We start from the raw sequence: 7,021 nt of genomic DNA, 5'->3' as shown, positions 1-7,021 counted from the left end.
ATACATAATGAGACCATTTACTTTTGGTATAAGGTTGTCACAATTAATCTTGTTATTGGATGTGAAATTAGGTTTGTGCATGTAATTGGATGTGAAATTAGGTTGTAGGTAAGTATGACCACTTTGTGCAAAAGGTAAATGGTCTCATTGTATGAAATCCCAAAAAAAGTACCCTTCCAAAATCCTTAATCCCCTAGGATTTTGAGCATTCATCTTATCTTATAGCAAATATTAGAAAGAAAATATTGAAATTATCTACACTACACATACTAAACTTTTTAATGTATGTATAATATTCATCACCAAGCCATAAGGATCTTCCATTTTGTTTGATTTAATTAGAACCTAAAATCTAATGTATTTTATTATTGCAAGATTTTCCACATATAAAAGTTTCTCATGCTCCTATTTCAATCCATCATCTTTTCCTACTACTTACAAAAACATCTAAAGTACTTAGATGCATTATTGAGAACTGGTATCATCCTAAAAGTTATAAATTTCTTCTTGACAAGATGATGGGCAAACATTTCCTTCATCAAAGACTGACCTCTCTCTCTTCACAATTACCTCACTTTGGTGGATGTTCTTCTAAATCATTTGTCTTATTCTGTGACAAACAGAGAAAAATTAGGAATATGAAATCCAAATTTCTTTTTTAGCACCTTTTTTTCCTCCTATTTGCCAAAACCTCTCTTTCCTAAAGAATATAATTCATTAGACATCTAATCACATGATAAAATCTGCCAAAAAAAAGACCATATATATCTCCCCTTCAAAATATCTTTAATTTATTATTCACTTCTATTTTTAAATAAAAAAGAACTAGAGAGAAGAAATAGATAGTAAGAGTTTGTAGATATGGTATTACATTTATTTAGAAAAATATAAACTCAAAAAATAGAAAATAGCTTTTATGCTCAAACAGTCAATAATTAAATCTACAAAGTCAAAATAGGAATCCCTACAAAATAAAGAACTCATATTAAATCATTAAGATGCTCATCTCAATAAACTAGTTAATACAATGTAAAAGAATTAGAAAATAATTTGAATGAAATAAATTGAATATAATAAATAATAATGGATAAAACAATAAATAGCTGTAAAAGTAATTATTAAAAATTAAATATTAGAAAGCTTTCATTTACTTTCTTAATTGGAGAATCGTGTAACATGCATGGGCCATTAATTTGTAATGCACAATACAAAATATCTCTAATTGGAATGTAGACTTACTACATTTATACAACTCTACATTTTGAATGAATGGATTCTTTTCCTCGTAAATTTGCTCAATTCAATTCATACCTATATTAGATAGTAAAAAGGCTCATTGTCTTCTAGAGTCTAGTGGAGTTAAAGCTTAGCAGAGTGATTACGTTGAGAGCTGGTGATGTTTAACTTATTAAATAATCAAAATATTTGTAACAAATAAAAATATAAGAAATAATGATGATTCTTAAAGAAAAATCAAAACATCTTGCCTGCCCTTGGGCATATACATTTGTATGCCCCTGCCATTTTGAGGGACTTAGGGTCATCTATTTTGTCCCAAAGTTGGCAAATACGTCTTTTGTCCCCGATGAGAAAGTCTATAAAATAAAAATAAAAATTATAAAGTACTAAGTGCATGCCATCTATTTCATGGGGTGGATAGATCTAGGCCTTGAAGAATTCAAAATTCTTTTTTTTTAAAAAAAAATAGTTGTTCAACTAGTCGTAATGGCAATAATGAGACAATATCCGAATTTTGGGGTTAAAAAAAATACCTCTAGGACCTTGATCCAATACCATTTTTTCTTTTCTAAATTAGATAGCTTATGTTCAATAAATTTTCTTTCTCACGAAAAAGTTGTTCGAGATTCTTTATGATATTTATTTCCCTATCTTTTTCATACAACTAAGAGTGTGGCAAATTTGGGGCACAACAAATATCATTAGATCGGGAAAAAGGCGGGGTCGTGGTGGTAAGACCCCACAACCTCGTCACCATGTTATGGTTTTCATTCCCATTGACATCACCGTATTAACACTTATGGAAAAACTAACTCTTAAATTATCCGAACTGTTATGGTTTCCACTCCCACTAATACCAACCTATTAACACCTACAGAAAAACTAACTCTTTAACTATCCGAAATAAGAATGAAGTAAAAAAGGAAATCATGGATTGTTTGGCATTGCTCCCTATGGATTACACCCGTATGTGCTTCATTTGGAGTACTCATGTACTCTCGCCCATTACATCCACAGTTCATTTAGAATCAATGGTGATGTTTTTTAGGTTTTTAATCTCTATTTTCAAAAATATTTGAATAGTTAGCCATATTCAACTTCAATATTTCTCTCCAAACCAGGGCTATGAGTTCATGTAGAATAGCCGATTTGGAAATCTAACATAAACGATAAGACCTTCACAGAATCCACCATCAATTCTAAATCAACGGTAGAGGTGAATGGGAGACTGTAGTCATCGAAAGTAAGGGATAGAGCTTTTCACACACACAACATACACATACACACACGCACGTGTACACACATGTACGATCACTTGCTTTTAAGCTTTCTAATGTTGTATGTTACTTGTTATTAATGCGCTTTCCTAAGTGGAATACATGGTTCAAACTAACTAATTCAGTTATAATTAAGAGAAAATTTGGCGCCACTCACATGTAAATTATATGTGAGACTTTTTCATAGCCATATGAATGGACTGCTAAGATGATTTTAATCATAATGTCATGAGTTAGCTCTTGAGTATCATATCTTAACCTAATGTCTCAAAATATTTTGTTTATTCTATTAATAATTTTGCAATAAATTTTGGGCGTGCACACATCTAACAAGGCGCACATGATAAAAATAATATAAAAATATTTCAAATAAAGACAATGATCAGAGTATCCTAAAACTTTTAGAGGTTTTTGATCATTTATCTATAGAAATGTTTTTTTGCTAGGTGCGACATAATAAGGTGAGGGGACACCCCAAATTTTGATAAAAAAAAAATCACATAGTATTTTGACATGACATCATGCCAAAAGCAATCCCAGCAGTCCATTTAAACTACACAATTGGGAAGTGGCGTCACATATTCTTTTTTGACAATATCAATTACTTTTATTGATAATGTGCTTAAACAACATGGGATTACATAGTGGGAATTATGGTGTCAGAAATAAATAAGGAAGGCAAAGGAATGCCACATTTAGCTAGGCAATCGGTTGCTCCATTGGCCTCACGATTGACATGAGAGAAAGAGACCAGAAGGATCGGAGTTGAGCAACGATCGAATATTTTCAGCTCAAAGATATGAAAAGACCTGAGAATCCTTTGCTCCTGCTTGCACCATTTAATGACATTTAGGGAGTCACCTTCAATTAAAAGTGGACCTGAAATACATTTGCTGACAATAACTTCTAGCCCTTGTAAAAGTGAAGAAATTTCAGTCTAGTTAGCCATGTTATTGCCACAGGGTCCTGCATAAGAAAAGATTACCGACCTTCATGATCTCTTGAGCAAACCACCAACTCCAACAGAACCCATATTTCTCATGGAGCTACCATCGAAGTTGAGTTTGAAAGAGCCCGTAGGAGGAAGCTTCCAAGCAGAGTGAAGATGGCAGTAGGAGTGAACGAGAATATTAAATTCTTAAGATTAACAATGATATCTACCCGAGTAACTCCATGTCCATCTAGAAGTGTCAACACAGTGTCTAAATGTCAACATGCATTGACATATGATACTTCAAAATATGAAGTGTTTTGATATCTCTTGTGTCAATATTTGCTGCAATATCAATATCTACATACGATTGCTCATGTGCATTAAGACATTGCATTCACGTAGGAAGACTAAAAACATTTCAACTTGTTAATCCAAACTCCTATACTCAAATCTTCATTATAATCTCTTCGACTTGGATTCTTTTTCGCACTTCTTAAGGCACTGCCTTCTTTTACTCAAACGGAATTGTAAATCATTAACAAGATCAAGGAGGTTGCTTGAATTCAATTGTTATCACAACATGTATTGATATATGGGTCTAGTTTTTATAACGTGTTAACGTTAAACAATCCAACTAAGGTCCACTTCCAAAGCTTGTAATTTTGGTGTCAAAAAGTTGTAAGATGATCTGAAAATCTACTTTACATCTAATTATGAAATATAAAACTCACAAACGGGCATAGATCAAGCAGATCTACAAACACTTTAAATTCTTAAGAGCGGACGGTCCAAATAATGTTATAGAAGATATACCATTTTTTTGGGCTTGAGAAATTTTTTTTTTCTATATTTGTATTTCTCAAGGATAAGATAATCGATTAGACGGTTTTTTTAGCATTGTAACAACCTTCTTTTTGAGATGGATTTTTGAGGCGTGCCTTATTTCTATAGTGTAAGGTTGACCCCTTACATAAACTTTTTCTATTATGAAATAATAGCAAGCATTTTGTTGATGATTATTGATTCTGATTATAGTTTGGTTTACTGTAAGCTCCAAATAGTAAATTTTGATTTGCTTCATTTTGTGTGTGGACCTTTGTATATACGGACATCTAGGAAGGAAAATATGAGAACTCAATGTTAAAAACTTGTAGAAATATCCCACAGGGAGAAGTTTTGGTTGTGATATAAAGTGATGAAGATGGATGTTATGTAAATCGAAAATAATTAAACTATTGCAATAATAGTTATTCATTAATATTTTTTGAAATAACAGGTCTACAACAAATACATTGTGCAATATTTTAACTTATTTACGGTATGAAATAATATATTTGTGCTTGTGGAAAATATTTTGTTGAGCTGCTTGACTTATAAAACAGTATAGACCGAACGACCCAAATTCGATACCTAGATTTGGGGACGAACTACAAAACACGGAAGTATAAAAATTGGACAAAACATGGAGGTATAGAAATTGGATAATCCATAGAAGATGAGATTGGAGATAAGAGAAAATAGAAGAGGCAATGCGAGAGAAGAGAGAAGAAAGCGGGAGTCAGAGAGAAAGTACTTGCTTGATAAAAATATGTGCATTGTTTTAGTTAGAAAATGTCCATCAAACTCAATTTTTGCGAGAGAAGATTCTTTTTATCAGTCATGCGCCAGAGTCCTGGTTGGAAAAAAACAACATTGGAAATATATTTAAGAAACAAAAAAAGCCTTTCATTGCTCTTGTACTTGAATTTCTTTTCTATTCTTCTGCATGTGATTCTTAGAGCGAGAGACTGCAAAGATTCATGCCATATTTGGTTTTAGAGAGAGAGATGAGATATTCAATACCAGTATATGCAGAGTGAGAGAAGAGAAGAAATGAGAGGAGGAAGTTTCACCTTTGATTTTCTTGACAGGTTTGCCGACAACACCTCGATCTCACATTGAGATTTGAGATTGATCCAACAGCCTTCGCTGACAACACCTCGATCTCGCATTAAGATTTGAGATTGATCCAACAGCTAGGGGTCCCATGCCATTATTGGCAGGATCTCACAAGATCATTTCCCATCAATCTTATAGCAGATAAGCCATGTTACGCCGTACTTTCTCATTACTCTCGAGGCAATAAGAATAACTTCTCCCATATCATATAATAGTATTAATGGCCCAAAATAATAGCCTCTCTTGTCCATGTCCAGGTGCCACCTTAGATGCTAGATTTATATTTGAGAATATTATTGGGTTATTATTATTTTTTTGAAAATCCACTGAAATAATGAAATAGCAATAAAGTTATACCTTATGTAGAACATCTCCCTTACCATCTCAAATATTGTCATACAAAATCCTGAAGATGCCTCAGCTTTGATTTAGGGTCATGACCAAAAAGGGTATTTTAGTATTTTTATTTTATTTAAACGGACGATATAAATATCGTTATTTATTCTAGCTTTTCAATTTGAAAAATAATTTTCCATAAAATATGTTGTTTTGAGCATGGAGCTTGGAATATGTGCTAGTATTTATATAATTTGGCTCCACTTGAGTGGCTGGAGCCAAAAGATAAAGTCCTTGTTCTAGTATGGAAATCCAAGACAAATGGGTGCCATTTTAAAAATTACCCTCACTTATGTTGCAGGTCAGATTACCGAAATACTTTTATTTGTTCATAACTCCAAATTCTAATTATGGGCACTTTGGGCACCGTTTTGAAACCCGGTGATTTTTAATATGGATGAAAATTGGTCGGGGCCGAATTAATTCTATGATGGTATGGGTCCATTCTCCCCTAAAACTGCCTTATATTTTTATTTTTGAGTGATTTACATACAGACCTTCAAATTTTAGATAAAATACAAAATGCTCTGCTTATAAGCGGAAATTACAAAGAAGGTTAGTCACCCCTACTGACGCAAAAGCTAAAAAAAATAATTCAAAATTTGGGTTGACCAAGGGCTAACTTTGAAAAAAAAAAAAAAAAGTGAGTTGACCAACATTCTTTGTAATTTTTTCTTATAATTGGAGCATTTCATATTTTACTTAGTATCTGTACATAAATCACAATTTTTTTTAAAAAAAAATTATCTAATACTTTCTTATGCTTCTTTAAATCCCACCCCATAAATAAGTAGTTCAATTTTTACTAGGTTTCATATGTTTTTAATATTTTTCTAGATAAGTAATTCAGACCAATCCAGACCTGATTTGGATCACGATCCAATGATCTAATATGCTATGTGGGTGAAAGATCCACCCGACTGATCCGAGGTTTTGAATCACTAATTTTGGGTGTATTCTTAAACAAAATGCTTCAGTACTACTCTAGTGAGATTAGTTTATTAAATTAACTACTTTATTAATAAATTGGCCGATTTCATCACCTTCATTATTTTTAAAAAATAATTTAGTCATTTGAATGATAATTTCCTTATATCCTTTGGTAATCCAAGGACCTCAGCCCACAGCTCTTTATCAGCGATACGCGGATAGAAGGGGACATAACTTTGGACATTATATGGTGAGGTTCAAAATTTTAGACCCATGCTCGAAAGTTGGGTTGAAAGTATTTGACCAG

Source organism: Amborella trichopoda, chromosome 5 (genome assembly GCF_054954075.1).
Source record: "Amborella trichopoda isolate Santa Cruz 75 chromosome 5, AtrichopodaSantaCruz75HAP2 v2.0, whole genome shotgun sequence".
Lineage (NCBI taxonomy): Eukaryota > Viridiplantae > Streptophyta > Magnoliopsida > Amborellales > Amborellaceae > Amborella > Amborella trichopoda.
The sequence above is the reverse complement of the archived record's forward strand: the minus strand, read 5'-3'. Positions refer to the sequence as shown.